This window comes from Erithacus rubecula, assembly GCF_903797595.1.
Source record: "Erithacus rubecula genome assembly, chromosome: 13".
Lineage (NCBI taxonomy): Eukaryota > Metazoa > Chordata > Aves > Passeriformes > Muscicapidae > Erithacus > Erithacus rubecula.
Genome location: NC_136665.1, coordinates 6,544,920 through 6,560,184, shown reverse-complemented (window position 1 = coordinate 6,560,184; position 15,265 = coordinate 6,544,920). Strand labels below are relative to the sequence as shown.

The 15,265-nt window shown below is 49.2% G+C and overlaps 1 long non-coding RNA gene across 1 annotated transcript; it reads left to right on the top strand.

Annotated features, from left to right (window-relative positions):
- Positions 1-2,388: 2,388 nt before the first annotated feature.
- LOC306807434 lies at positions 2,389-7,755 on the top strand. Its single transcript, XR_013775720.1, has 2 exons — positions 2,389-2,636; positions 7,399-7,755. It is a non-coding gene; the product is annotated as an uncharacterized lncRNA (long non-coding RNA).
- Positions 7,756-15,265: the final 7,510 nt, after the last annotated feature.

Here is a 15,265-nt window from a genome sequence, read left to right as displayed (position 1 = left end):
AAGGGAATCCTACTGTCTTGCCATTCTAGCTACTGGGATGTGTCTGGGTTTTCCAACAAGGAGGTTTCCCAGAGCATGGTGGGGAGTTTGTTTCAGTACTAGCCTCCAGCTAGGTGGTTTGGTTGGTCCCATCCACCTCTCAGGAATGGTTTCAAAGATGTGAAGAGACCCTCTCTCTTTTTCTCAGCCCAACTGTTAAGCCAAGAAATTTACTGTAAAGCAGTTCCCTCTTTCCAAGCTTCCAACACCAACTGCCTTTCCACATCCCCAAAAGAATGTGCATCATGCAGACCTAGGGCTGTCCTCCCCTTCCTCCATCCAGGGGTGACCCCACAACCTCATCCCTGGGCAGCAGAGCTTGGCATGGACTGCCAGGGAGAGAACACCTTCCATCCTGCAGTGATGGCAGCCCAAGCTTCCAGCCAGCTCTGCTACAGCAATTGCTGATGGTAGCACACAGCTTGGGCTCAAGGATTCCTTGGTTGTCTGAGGGATCCTGAGGAAGAGCAGTGAAACTGCCCAGTGCCCCGTCACACTCCAGCTAGGGGCAGGAGGCTGGATACCTGCCACATTCACAGCCTTCAAACCTTTCCTGCTTGGAGCACTTTTCTCAGGACTGAAGCTCTCCTTTGACACAGAGAGGCACAAAGCTGGAGGAAATAGGAGTCTAGCTCATTGCAAGTAGGTGAGATGTCTTCCTGAAAGCAGCTTCTCTGCCCTCCTCAGCATCCCTTCTCCTCCCCTTGCACACCTGGGAGCATCTCCCTGTTCTTCACAGGCAAACATCTGGCTGGCACCAAGCTGTCCCAGTTTTAGCTAAAAAACCTTTTCCTGACTGCTGAGACACCTATCTGTGCATTAGTTCAGCCATGCTCCCTCACACCTGAAAAGCATGTTTCCTAGATATACCAGGTACGATGTATTATGCTAAATTGAACTATTCAAAGTGAGACCATATTCTTATGGCACTGCTGACACAACATTAGCTACAGCGTCTGTGTGTCATTGTGGCAAAACTATAATTACATTTTCTCAGTAAATCCAGGCTTTACACATCCAAGAAGTCAAACTCCCACATGTCTTGCTCAACGTCTGGTATGAGCTTTTTGATCTGTTGCCTCTACTTCAATTCTTTGATCCAAAGCTTTGACAAAATGGGACTCTTTTCTTTCAAATAATGTTTAAAATTGGCTAAAAAATGCAACAGAACTAGAGAATAGTACTTGAAATATCATCTAACCCCCTAAGCAAAACCGCAGAATGAAATCTAGTATTTATCTGAAATCTATTTATCTGTGCATAGCCAGAATCCCAGCTACTAGACCATCTGGACACCAACATGCAGAAATTCCCTCTTCCTATAATTTAAGCCATACAATGTAAGATCAGACAAGGTGATGCGCTCTCAACAAACAGCTTCCAACACTATCCCGTACTTCAAATCCCTTCTACTTTAAAAAGAGAGTTGAAAGTAATTTTGAGTTTTATGGCAGCCCATTCCCTCCAACAATTTGCAGAGTTTGGGCTTTTAAACGCATTGTTTTCTCCGCGGGAGAGCAGCACGGGAGGCGGCGGGCGCTGCTCGTTCGGCCGGGCTCAGCGGCACGGCCCGGGCTCACCCGCGAGCACCGGCACCGCCGCTCCAGCGGCGTTTGTGCCGTTCACGGAGCGCGGCACGGCTGGAACAGACGCTGCTGTTGGTTTCATCTGTGAAAGACGCAGGGCGCGGGAGGAGCAGCGCAGGGGCTGTTAACGTGCGGCGTGTGGAGATGGGCAGAGCCAGGAGCGGCTCCCAGGGCCCACCCGGAGCGCTGGCAGCGGGATGTCCCCGCGGGGAGCCTTGCCCTGCCCGCCGCTTCCAGCCTCCGGAAAGCACGAGGGGACTCCCTCACGGTTCACACCTGCCCGCCCTCCCGGCCCAGCCCGGCGGGGCCCGCCTCGGCCCCCGAGCCCCGCCTCGGAGCCCGCAGCCCCAGCCCTGCTCCGGGGTACCGGGCGGTACGCACCGAGCGACCCGAGTCCGCCCCGACCGGCCCGAGTCTGCCCCGACCGGCCCGAGTCCGCCCTGACCGGCCCGAGTCCGCCCCGACCGGCCCGAGTCCGCCCCGACCGGCCCGAGTCCGCCCCGACGCCGCTGGGTTGCCACGGGAGCAGGGGCGGGCAGCAGGCTGCTGCCGCTCCCCCCCGCGCGGGCCGTTGGGCCGGTCCGGAGGAGGCGCGGGGCAGCGCGGGCCCGGCAACGCCACGCCCGAGCCGGGGGGGAGCGGGGCCTGTCCCAACGGGCAGCTGCTAGCGCGGGGCTGTGCAGAGCCCCCGGTGCCACCTCAGCGCCACCGCACAGCTCCCGGTGCCACCTCAGAGGGACACGGAACCACCGCAGAGACCCCGGTGCCACCTCAGAGCTCCCGGTGCCACCTCAGCTGCCACCGCAGGGATATCGCAGAGCCCCTGGAGCAACCTAAGAGTCACCGCTATGGGGTTGCCACTGGCATCTCTGAATTGTCACCAGAGAGCCGCCCCTGCTACTTCAGAGTCACGGCTGTGTCACCGCACTATGGCCAACACGGAGCTGCCACCAGAGGCCACAGCTGTGGAGCAGTGGCACCAAGCCATTACCAGCCCGTGCCAGCTGCAGGGTGTGGGTGCACGGCATCCCAGCAGGGAGCCAGCGAGTGCCACTGGGGACAGCCCCATTCCCCATGCCAGGAAGGGAAGGAGCTGGGTAACTGCTGTCCCAGTGCCACCTTCCACACCAGCTGCCAACCCTGCCAGCCACTGTCCAGGAAGGTCCAGCAGATCCTTCCTCCACCCCATCCCCGAAACAGGGAGGCAGGCAGGGTGCTGATGTAGAGCTGCACCTTGGCTTGTCTAAATCAACCTTGTGTACCCGTGAAAAGTCTTGAGCTCAAAGATCGTGCTAGGTGAGGATGGGGGACTACTGATCCTGGAGAACATGTCATCCCTACAGAAGGAAAAATGGCATTGAGTCCTGTTGAACAAGCCCCAGCCAGCTGGTCCCCCACAGAGGGAATGGTGGGGCAGGGACAAGCAGTGCCAGCCCTGCGGGGGAGTGAGGAAGAACAAGTTTGAAGTATTTTGGGGGAGAGGAAGGAGGTGGAAAAGCAGAGAGGAAAAGATTTAAAGAGGAAAAAAAAGCTGTAAGAGATCTACTGTGAAGGAGTACAAAGGGCAGAGGAGGAAGAGGAAAGGATGAAACAGGAGATGAGAGGAGGCTCCTGCAGGAGCAGGAGCTGCTTCGTAGCTCTTTTGAGATCCCTAATGCCTGCTGGCCCAGTCCAGGCTGACAGTAAATCCTGCATCCAGCTGTGCCCTTGGGAGAGGTGTGAGTCCTAGAAAGCAGGGCCAGAGTAGCAGGAAAACAGAGCTGGCAGGCTGGCCTGAGGGATGCCTGCTAGGCATTGTGTGGGGGCAGAGAATTAGGCAAGGAGGCACCAGGATGGGGGGCATGCCATGGGGAGGCAGCAGAGCCCAGGCCAAGAGCACTGGCTCCTCTCCCTGCCTGGGTACCTGCTGAAAATTTGCAAGTGAGGGGATGTGAGGTTTGGACAGAGAAAGGTGGGGCAGGCAGAGCCTCAGAGAAGAAACACAAGCTTCTCCAGATAAGCAAGCTCTCTCACAGCAGTGCTCAGCTGCTGCCAAGGTGTCCACAGGATCAGCCCTGTGCAGCAAGGAGGTCTCTGTGTGGATTTGCACTTCATGCTGAACTGCCAGCCCCACTGAAAGCAGCGGATGCTGGAGAAACTCCCAGGTGTACATCCTCTGTCATATTGCTGGCCTCATCGCTTTACTTAAGTAAGGAGTGCTGCTGGCTTGCCTCAATTATGTTTGATATAATTACAGCTCTTGCTGGAGTTCCCTGGAGTCACATCCCAGATGGCTTTTCTGATTGAGAGGAAACAATGGTGGAGCCCCGTTGCCCTCTGTATGGGAAGAATATGCATCCGTTTCATGCTGGCTTTATCCCCCTGCAGTGGGCTGGGATTCACAGCAGGTCTTGCTCTTCCTGTGATCAGCTGGGCTTCATTTTGGACCAGGCTTTCAAAGTTCACCACAAAATGCTTCAGCAAGTCAGGAGGTGAAAGCCTCACTGATTTGACTGGCTGGGTCTTTACAAACCCACCAGGCCAGAACAGAAAGCAAACAGGCATGTGTGCCACCTGCTGTCTATCCATGTTCTGCCATATCTGATCCATTCCCTGACCTACCTTCAGAAGGCCTTTCTGGCTTTCCAGAGCTTTTCTCCCAGGTGTTGCAGCAGGAAGACTAGGCAGGGGAATGTGTTACCTACCCACTTGCAAAGGGCAGGTTCAAAGTGGCAGTGGTGATGGTCGGCACAGATGAGCATCTCTGTGGTTTCACCTTCTCATATCAATCTGAGCTGAGATCCTGTCCCCAGTTGGGCCAGCACAAAACGTTTACTGTTGTCTTTCTTCTGTCAGTTGTTCTTAGTGCTCCTTTTCTACCATGGGCACTTTTGAGGCCACAGATTTGATGCTGAATTCCCAAGAAAACAGTTCTCCAAGAAGAGGTTCTGAGCCCCTGCTCATACACACTGGTCAGTGACTTACCCAGTATTTTCCTTAGTCCAAGGCTGTTTTGGGAAGAGTAGTACACTCTTCTCCCTGTCTCCTGTCACACCACTGGAGTGAAAGCATGAGCAAAGGTTAGCAGAGTCTGGACTCACGGGGAGATTTCACACAGATACCAGACATGAGAATCAAACCAGTTTCAGTAAGTGTTAGGATGTGAGCTAGCACTGGAAAGGAGAAATATGTGAAACATGCTAATGGCTCATTCTGTGGCTGAGGCTCTTTTGAGCCCAGCTTTTCTTGTGCATAATCTGAGCTGCTGGAGCCACTTTTCCTGCTCTGCACTTTTCCTCATTTGTCTCTCCTCTATCTGTCCCAATCCAATAGCCCAGAAAATCCCATATCACACCCAAACTCACTTCTACAGAGAACAGCCTTCCCTTAGTTATGGAAGGAAGAATAAAATAGCAAAAACCCTGACTTCTGTGGACCTTGGAGATGATGTGCTGGTTGTTTTGTTCCATCACTTGCACCTACCCCCTACCGTGGGTGGCAGGCCCCATCAGATTTAGCAGTGTTTCCATACCCACCCCACACACATTTTGCTGAAGGTGTAAATGATCCTAAAAGCACAAGGCCACTAGAGAATAAGGCCCTAGATTTCTCTGTCTCCACACCTACATATGTTCCCACACACAAGATACAGCATTAATCTAGAGTAAAACACCACATGTTGACAATGCTAGCAGTACATTTGATAGAAAGTCCTCAGATCAAACCCCAAGACACAAAACAGTGAGAAATCATAAAGCAGGGAGAGTCAGGACAAAGTCTGGCTTCTTGTTGGCTCATCACTTCTGCTGAAGGGGCAGGTTGATTCTGGGGAGGTGATACCAAGCCAGATTCTCTTTATATTCCTGCTCTCTTGACACAAGGCTGTTACCTTGAATTCAGTCAGGCTGGGAGCAGTGAACAGTTTGTAGCTGCAAGTTCCATACTTTCCAGACAGTTTTTGCTTCAGAAAGTGAATGAGACTTTGGCTCTGATAGTGACATTCTTGTAAGCTAACTTTATCCTTCATCTCCACCACTGTGCCACAGTGCATCATCTCCCCAGTGTGTGTTCTCTCACATTGGGAATCACACCATTAACCCAGCAAGAAGGCTTCCCCAGGGAATTTGCAGGCAGAGGTTACTGCCCCAAGAAAGACACACAAAAAGCATGGGGCTGTCCAGAAGGAGGAAGATGACAGTGAGGATTACCAGGGCCAAGCCTGAGCAGGCAGGGAGCAGTGGGGATGGAGAATATAAACAGTTATGTTAATCTCAGTGATGAGATCTCAGCAGTGGTGGGCAGAGGAGTTTCAGTAGCCTTTTTCACACAATTGGTTCAGCTGATTTGGCCAGAACTGCCTCAAATACAATGCTGTTGTTCTCCATGGGGCTGCTGACAGAAAGAGCTTGTCAGTCAGCAAGATCCAACTGAGTTGGGAGATTTTTCCAAGAAGAGCCCATATGTACTTTACAGGCACCTTTATTCCAGAGAAAGGTTAGTGGCAGAGGTGCTCCCAAGTATGCCACCCTCTGGCTCCCAAATCCCCTGGAGCTAGACTATTAAATTCCTCAGAAGTCTCAACAGATCGATTTCATGCAGAAGACAGGGCATCTGTCAGAACAAACACAGGAGGTTTGGAGCTCTGTAACTCCACAGCAAATATGGTGTAGCTACTTCCCCTTTACTTGGCTCCTTATTGAAAGGCTGGAAAATTTCCCTGAAGCTTCTAGAGGAACTTGAAGCTTTTCATGAGAGACAGAGGCATCTTGGCTCCCTACCACAAGAGAACTTGCTGGGGGCTGTAGAGAGGTCTGGTTCAAGTCTGTGGTCTGAACCAGACCCGTCAGGCTTGATGTTAAATCCCCTCTCAGCAGGTAAATGTTCAAATAATCTGGCTCTGAACAAAAATTCCAGCCTTTGCTGACAAACAGCAACAGACTCCTGTCAAAAGCCTTTCTTTCAACCAACTGGCATCTGATCAAGGAATCCCCAACCTGTTCAGATTTTTTCCACTGGTAACATGTGCCAAAAGCTGGAATAGATCATCATCTGAATACCACTGTTTCACATGCTGTACAGAACAGGGTCTGAGCCAGCAGGCTGAACAGAGCAGCAAAACCAATGTGTGTCTTTGCACTCTGAGAGGACAACCCAACATATTTTGTTATAAAATGGCTTCACAACAGAGTTTCTTGAACTTGTTCATCAGCTAATTTATTGCACCAGTCAGGTGCCAGCCTGACTTCCTGCCATCATTGACACAGTGCTGTCAGAAGTTGGACATTCATGTCATTTGTCTGGCTGGTACATCTAGTCTTGAAGTACTTCTGACATGGCAAGGAATATTCTCCATAAATAGCTCTTTTAAATATGAGAAACTATTTAAAACTGTTGGTGGAAAATTAACAAAAAACCAGAAACAAACAAACACCCTCCAAACAAACAAACAAACAAAAACCTCCCCCAAAAACCCAGAACAAAAACCCAAAGAGAGTTTTTTGCTATTTTGCATCATAGTTTTGTATTCAACTGGTAATTGTAGCAATGTAAATATGAATATAGATACGAAACCCAGAGGAGAATGGGAGCAGAGTTTGAGTGTGACCTTATGTTGCCTCTCAGCCCGCCTGCCCCATACCCAGTGTAAAGGGAATTACTGGTGTGTCCATCCTGCAGGGCAGGTGACATTTCTGGGGATTTCAGTGGGAAGGAGATTCCTGTAGCTTAAGGTTGAGCTTCTGCCCAAAGAAATTGTCACCTGCTTAGTGTGTACCAATCTTTTGCCTCAGTGCAGGGAGCAGAGCTCAGAGAAGGCAAAATCTGAAGAAAGCTGTGGTTGTGGCATTGCTGGGAGGAACTGGGCAATCAAGTGAGAGGAATTACAGCTTCCAAATGTGTGCCGACATCCTGCTAATTCCCAGATCTCCCCCTACTCCCTCCTCTGCTGACATTCCAGTCCCCACTTCAATACCTGCCAGGTCCTTTTAGAGAGCTGACATTTCCATTCCTGACATTTTCTGCAGCTCCATCTGGGAATTAATGTCCGGATATTAGCAGCGATGGGGCCGTTTATCATAATTAGTCTCATGAAGCTACTAAGCATCCAACTATTTTTCATCAGCGCCGAGGAAATAAACTGCAGAATCCAGTAGACGAGACGGACGATTTATTTATTGATTGATTTATTTTGGTCTGTCAGGATGCAGCTTTAAAGTTTGTTGAGATGAGCAATGCTGCTCAGAGGCAGTGACGACAGCAGGGCTAGCTCACCTTGGGTGTGCAAGCTGCAGAGAATAGGTCCCCAAACCCCCTGAGACAGTGAGGAGGCATTTGTTATCCTATTATTATCCTGTTATCCTAGGCTCTAGCCTGCTGCACTTATAAGATGACAAGTTGTGACAGGTTGAACCTTGTCTGGACAAGCTCAGGAAGAGCCAGCTGCTAGCCCCACGATGGCATTATGAACAAAAGCCATCTCCAGGCATGGATTTTCTTCTCTGTCAGGAGCAATGCAAGGGTGCTGTGTACCCTACAGGAGGTGGCACAGGGGTCTGCAGCACCAGGACTCTCATTTGGCTGGGTGTGCATGGCTGTGCTTGGACCTTAATGCTAAAGAGAGGATGCTGCAGGCACCACATGTGTCTGTCACCTTCCAGAGGTGCCTGGGAGCAGATGAAGCCATTTTCTCACTTGTCATCCCAATTGGAGCAGGGCGAAGTACAAGCTTGTTGTTTTCCTTCCCCAAAGGATTGGGATTGAAGGGCAGGGAAGCACAGTACCATACACAGGAGATCTCACACACAGGGGAAGGTTCTTTGGAAGGGTACTATGGGCTGGATCTTATCTCTGCCAGAGAAGGTGGATAATGCTTGCTGTGGTCTCAATCCTAGTTTTGGGGAGGGCAGTGCAACAGATTGTCCATGTTTCTGTGAGTTTGGCTCCAGCTCCCTGCTCTCCCCACACAGCTGTTGCCTGAGCTGCTGAAACCTAACAAGGTTTATTATCCATCCTGATGGTTACTACTCAGGGCAAGGAGCCTGTATTGATTTCAGGAGCTCTTCTGCCATTTTGCAAGCTTCAGTGAGCCTCCTTACCTGTTCTGAGTGGGATGAGATGGGAGATCTCTGGCAGGGTCACCTGCCCTGCACCACACTGCTCTGCATGGCTTGTGGCCCATCTCCCTGAGATTGAGGGTTACAAGGCTGTGTGGAGCTTCTGCCCAGAGCGAGGCACAAGGGGCTTCTGAATTCAATGCTGCTCTTCTCTCTATCCCCATAAAACCCCACAAAGTGTGCTACATCCCACACACCTCAGTGCTCACCTCCAGCAAGCCCACCTCCTCCCTGCAGGCTGATTATCAAGAGCTTTCCATCCTGAGGTTTGCTATGCAAACATCAAACATTTGTGTTTAAATATTACACTCTTCTGCTGATGTGAAGCTAGTAATTACAGCCAGATGGGACCTGGCTCACAGGCAGGCACGGGGCCCACACGCTGCTCAATGGTGGCTTTTTTTTTTGCAAAACCATGTGGCCGACCACCGGCAGGAATATCAGAAAAAGCTGAATGCAATTAAAAACAATGGGGGAAAAAAAGGCATTCTAAATATATTGTACAATGTATTCCAGGTGAGCACTAAATGTTCTGGCTGCAGTGCCTGGCAGCCCTAGTACTATACATGGGACATGATCCAAGTCAGAGTGCTCAAGCCATACATCCCTCCAGGCACAGCCCGGTGATGACATGCACTGATTTGGTGTCAGCACCTCCTGCAGCACCAGCAGGGTCTGACCCTGCAAAGCCTCCCTCAGCTGAGGAAGAGCTCTTTTTGCACAAGGCCCTGATTCAGCCCATGCTCTAGTCCATCAGTGTCCCCTATAAAGGTGTCACAATCCCAGGGCCACCACGCTGCTGGTGTGAGCTTCCAGCTGCTGCTGTCTCCTCAGCTGCTGAGTGGAGGGATCACCTTCACTGCACAAGCCTTGCACAAGCTGCCCAGGGTAGGAAATACTTCATTTTCTACACCTCCAGAATTTCAGGTCTGCTTTATTCAAGGCAAAACAAAAGTATTGCAGTGAGTAGTGGATTTTTTCCCCTGGATCATAGCCCACAGTCCACATTCCTTGTCTGATTGTGTTTTTAATAGATAATCCTCTCCCTATTGCCTCTTCCCTACAGATCAACCAAAAGGTGAGCTGGAACATACCAGTTTAAACAAAATGCCCCCACTGTTTGTCCTACCCACCACCTGTGTTGTATATACATGCCACCAAGTGCCCAGGAAACAATCCTCTGCCCCACACACCTGACTGAATTCCAGCAGTAACAGTGATGCAGGTAACAGCCACCACTGTTGCCTGAAAGAAGGACTAGAGTTAGCCCATACACAGTGTAAGTAGCCCCAGAAACCACTGCAGTTGATGCCATTATGAGCTATAAAGGCTACAGCCCTTCCTCTGCAAATCAATCCAGCCCTGTGGCTCACCCTCTGTTTTACTCTCAGGATGCTTCCAAGCCAAGCAGTGCAGAGCCATAGCCCATTTTCCTGTGCAAACAGCCAGGGATGTTCAGTTGCTCAGGACAGCTGCTGGAAAATGTCCTCCATGTTGTAAGAGCCAGCGTTACACAGGTACCTGCTCACCCATCCATCTGCAAATGGTCTCCCACAGCCAGCCTGCCAGACAGGAGCCAGCAGCTCTGGTGGCAAGGAAAGAAAGCAGGAAACAGGAAAAAAAAAAAAAAAATCATTGCTTTGGGAGAAACCATAGAACCATAGCAAACACGTGCTGTCATTTGAGACAAGCACCAAGCCCTGATAGGTTTCCCTTTGAGGAAATAAGGATCAGCCTCGGTGGGAGGGAGGAAACCTTGATCTCACTTGTCTGCCATCTCTCCAGGGTCTGCTTCTCCCTTCTCCTGTGCTCTACACGTTTCTAACTTCCCAAATCTTCCTCAAAGTACCAAGAGTAGAGCTTTCCAAGGAAGCTTGTTTCTCATGTCCTATACCCTAGGTGAGCATTATCTGCTGGGAAAGGAAGAGAAAGAAGGAGAAAAGAAAGGAAAAGAAATGAAAAGGAAGGACTCAATGCCTCTCTGCTTTCTACACCAAGAAGCAGAGCTTTGGCATACCATTACCAACCCTTGTTTCTGCAGTAACCTTATCCAGCACTGCATGGGTCTGAGCAAGCTCTGTTGTACTACTGTTGCCTTCATGAATAATGGATCCCCCTCCACCTTCCCTCTCCTCTTCTCTGCTGGATCTCATTTCATGTTGTATGAAATGCTATGTTTGCTGCTTCCCTGGGGTTGATCTGAACATTCTGATTCCCATCCCCTCTTCCCAGGATGAGTGTAACCCAAGAGGGCCCTGACTGGTTAGAGCAGAGCCTGTGCTGGGGTCACCTTTGGCTCCTGGCTTGCCTTCTGCTAGGAAACAGTTGATCCCTGATATTCCTAGAAACCTGTAAGTTTCCTTCTCTTCTGGAATTTTCCATTTTAAAGACTAAAAGTAAAGTTCCAGGAAAATGATTTTGATTCTAAAAAGTCATCTCTATGCCTAAAAAGAATTATATCTACAATTCTACATGGATTTGAGCCACAGAACATTGGGGGTCACTTCTATAGTGCAGTCTGGAGAATTTAATTTCCTTTGTTTGTGAAAATACCCAGCTTTATTGAGCTCTATCTGGCAAAGGCCAGTGTTTTCATTCTCCTTCAGAAGCCACAGGCTCAGCAGTGAGGTAGCCCCAGTTTTAGCAGGGAATATGCTGTGGCATTTAGCAGCTTCATGGGTGCCTCTTGCCTGCTGCAGTAGCACCAAGATCCAAGGTGAGGACTTGGCTAAGTTCAGATAAATCTATTTTGAGTGGTTTGTAGCACTTTTAGATTTGTAGATACGAAGGTCTGTCAAAGTTGTGTGCTGATCCCAGTTTCCCAGTCTTTTTCCTTTCTATCACTCCAGATTACAATAAACACCAAGTTCACATGCCTGTGCATGTGTATCTGCAGCTGCACCTTACCACTGTGTCTTCTGCCACCCTCAGCAGCCCAGTTTTTAATCTTTTCCACATTCACTTGGTGTTGCTGCCCCTGCAGATCCACTCACTTTGGGGGTTTCCATGAAGAGAGCCAGTATCTAAAAAAGACCTGTGAGGACCTGAGAATCAAAGGCAAGGATGTCAAAAAACCTGCAACCAGGAAAGTGGAGTACAATTTAGGTGAAAGTGTAGTGCTTACAAAGGGAAGAAAACAGGGTCCTCAGTGAGAAACCCCACTGCTAGAGGCCTTTGGAAAGACACCAAATCAGTTGCCTGGAAACTAATGCTGCCCCTCGTTATTGTCAGCAACAGGAAAAACCCACAAGCATCATAATTCAGGCCACTACTACTGTCTTTTTCTCTTGGCTGAATGGAAGTAGCAAAGAGGAGGCTTTTCATGCTCTGTGGGCAGCAGGGTGTCTTCCTGCCCTCAGCTCAAGGGGTTGCAGGCTCCGTGCTTTTGCATCTGGATGGTCAGTTCCCATGGCAAATCCTGTGTCCTGAAATTTAGAGGCTAAATCATCCTTCTACAGCTTTTTAAAATTTAAAGAACAGTTGAAGATGGCAGGAGCCTCTGGAGATCTCATCCCACCACCTGGCTCAAAGAATCAGCTCAAGCAGGTTCAGTTGTGCCACATCTCATCAAGTTTTGAGCATTTCCAAGGATGGAAACCCCTCAACCTCCCTGGACAGACAATTCCAGTGTTAGATTACTCTTCTGCTGAGGTTTTTTGTTTAAAGTTTAGCTCAAAAACTCTTTGACAAAAAGGACTGTATAAGTGACTGTTATAGAACAAAACATGCATGTACACATGAAATTGCCCCAAACAATTTGGTTGCAGCAAATTTAGTGTTAATTCCACAGCTGAGCTATTTGTTAGGGGACCCTTGTTCATCCCACACACAGGACAGACTTTGCACTGTTAGTAAAAAGTCTCACAAGGCTTTTCCACAGTGTTGTTCAGTGCACGAAGCCTGAGGCAGGATTTACTGCACATTATTCAATCTCTGCTAGGGAGGTAGGATTATTAGTCTCCTAAAAAGATTTTCAATTGAGTTCACCAAAATAGCTGAATGTTTCAAAACTGGGAAGGATTTTAACTTTGCAAGTTCCCTGCCAGAGGATGAGTCTACACTATGGCTGCTTTACAGAGGACAAAGCTTGAGCCCAGGAGGGATAAAAGGATGGGGTGCTGCATGGACACACCAAGTAGCACATTACAGAGCACTTAGGAGGTGTAAAAACTTCCCTTCAGATCAAGAGGTTTTAATAAAGCCAGTGTGCCCTGGCAGACCAAGCTGCTGCACAGGGAGCAGCTCAGTGCCTGGGTGGCAGTGTCAGGGTCTGTGCTTGTCCTGTACCCAACCTTGCTCTGCCTAAGTGTGCTCACCACCCCCAGTCATTTCCTACAGCCCACAGGCAAAGAGGGGTTGGGCTCTAGGAAAGAGGGAATCGATCAATTCAACTAAAAGAGGCTGAGATTGTCCAAACCTAGGTCTAAGGCAAGTCTGGCTCATCCTAGCCTAAGCATTTTGCATTTGAGGGAGGGCAAGTTGAAAATAAAACACCTTGAGAGTGAAGCTCAGGCAGACAGATAGCACAAAACATCTGCCATGTGTCCTGCTAGGATTGGAGACCTTTGTCACACAGGTGGTGGCTAATCCTTCTTCCACAGATGTTTCTATAATCCATGGTGGCACTAACCCTCTTGCCTATAGTCCAAGGAACCTTTTGTCTTCAAACCAGAGACCACTGCAGGACCTTCTTCCTGATTGCCCCTAGGAGGGAGATTTGGCTTTTGTTTGGGTGAAGGCTTTCCTGATTCAGCATGGGAGCAGGACAACAGGACACACATTTCCTGAATTAAATCCATTGCAGGAACTGAAAAAATCCTAGTTCCCCCAAAAGCTGATCCACAATGTCAAGCAGAGTGGGAAAAAGGAAGGAAGGTGGACAAAAAAGACTTTGCAAGGAGCAGACCAAAGGCAGGTCTGAGTTTCACTGTCTGTGGAGGAGAGCAGAGCCACCCCCCTACCTCCCTCCATCTCCCAGCCCTTCCCTCTTACAAGCTGCAAGTCCCTGGGAGGCCCCTAATCTGCTTTGCTGTACAAAAGACTCAGTCTACTGGCTTTCCTTTTCTTTTTTCCTATTTAGAGTTGAAGTGGGGATCAGTTTCCAGGCACGAAGGCAAGGAGGGGGAAGGAGCAGTGTGCAAAGGGTCTCTGCAAAAGAGATCCTGTGGAGGGCAAGAGCTTAGGTGGTTTCAGGTGGGCAGCACACACAGGGGCATGGAGTGTCTGGGGTTGTCAGGATCCTTGCTTTCTAATTACTGAGGTTTTCTGGGGTGCTTGGATATCACTAGAAAACAGATGGAGAAGTTAACTCCTTCCATCTTTTATTTTGTTTGTGAAACAGGATCTCCAGTCTCTTGATCATATTCGGAGAATTTTTCTGCACTGCCTCTGGCAACAATTCAGCCTACCTGTCCAGGACTCCTACCCAATGCTAGATGAGGTCTTGTCAGTACTTTGCAAATGCTATTAATAATTTCCTGCTTCTACTGGCAATATCCCAAACCCCTCGGGTCTTGTTCGCCTTTTTGTGCCTTTAGCTCATTGGTGGTTCATAATCACCCATGACTGCTACAGCGAAGTTCACCTCCTCCTCAGTCATGTCCAACTGACACACTCCCTGTCTAGCACAAAAAACCCCAACCCTGTGATTAGTCTTGCATTTCGTGCTCTTGAATTTCAACTCGTTCCTGCTCAAGGTTGTCTGTTGCTTTCTGTTTGATCTCCTGTCTCCTCTGCATTCACAATGCCTCCCCCTCCTGCGTCATCAACTGGCTTAACCTAAGCGCTTCCACTTCTTATGACAACATCATTCATGGAGAGAATAAACAAGATCAATCCCAGGATCGATTCCGGAGAAACTCCAGTGGTGAACTCTGTCTAGCCTGCTACTGCCTCTGTCCAGAGCTACAGCTTCTGTGCCCGACTTCTATTTCTTCCCACTAATCCCATGATCTTCAGTTTAATTAGTAATTTCCCTGTCACTCCATTGAGCACAGCTTGGCGCTTTTGTCTAGAAATTTGTCTAGATGAATTGAGATGAGCAGGCTGTCTCGGCTGAATGCTTTCCATGGCCTGCCGAGCTGGTTCTGCTCCAGCCGTTTAACCGAGCTGGCCTGCAAGTTTTGTTCCAGGTCTTTGCATGCTGCTGACCTATCCTACGAACTCCCCAAGTCCCACAGTAAAACATCAAACAAACCAGGAATGGGTATTGCATTCACAACACTCACTGTGGTTCTTTCTCTTCAGCAAGAGGTTTTGCCTCTGAAAACCTTGCCATCTCACCTGCATTTTGGCATTTTGCTCTGTTTGGAAACCAAATAAATACCTGCTTGTCCTGGCTGTAACACATCAACCTGTCTAACTTTTGTATCTTATTTTATTATAGCATTCAGGCTTTGTATAGTCATTATCTTGCACGTCGACCCCACCTTCAGCATTATCATCCTCTTCAGACTGATTGGGAGCCACATCATAAACATTTTTGCTACCCAAGAGAGCCACTGTGCTGAGTGCTGAATGCACTGATATTTTCCTTAGTGTCATAACGCC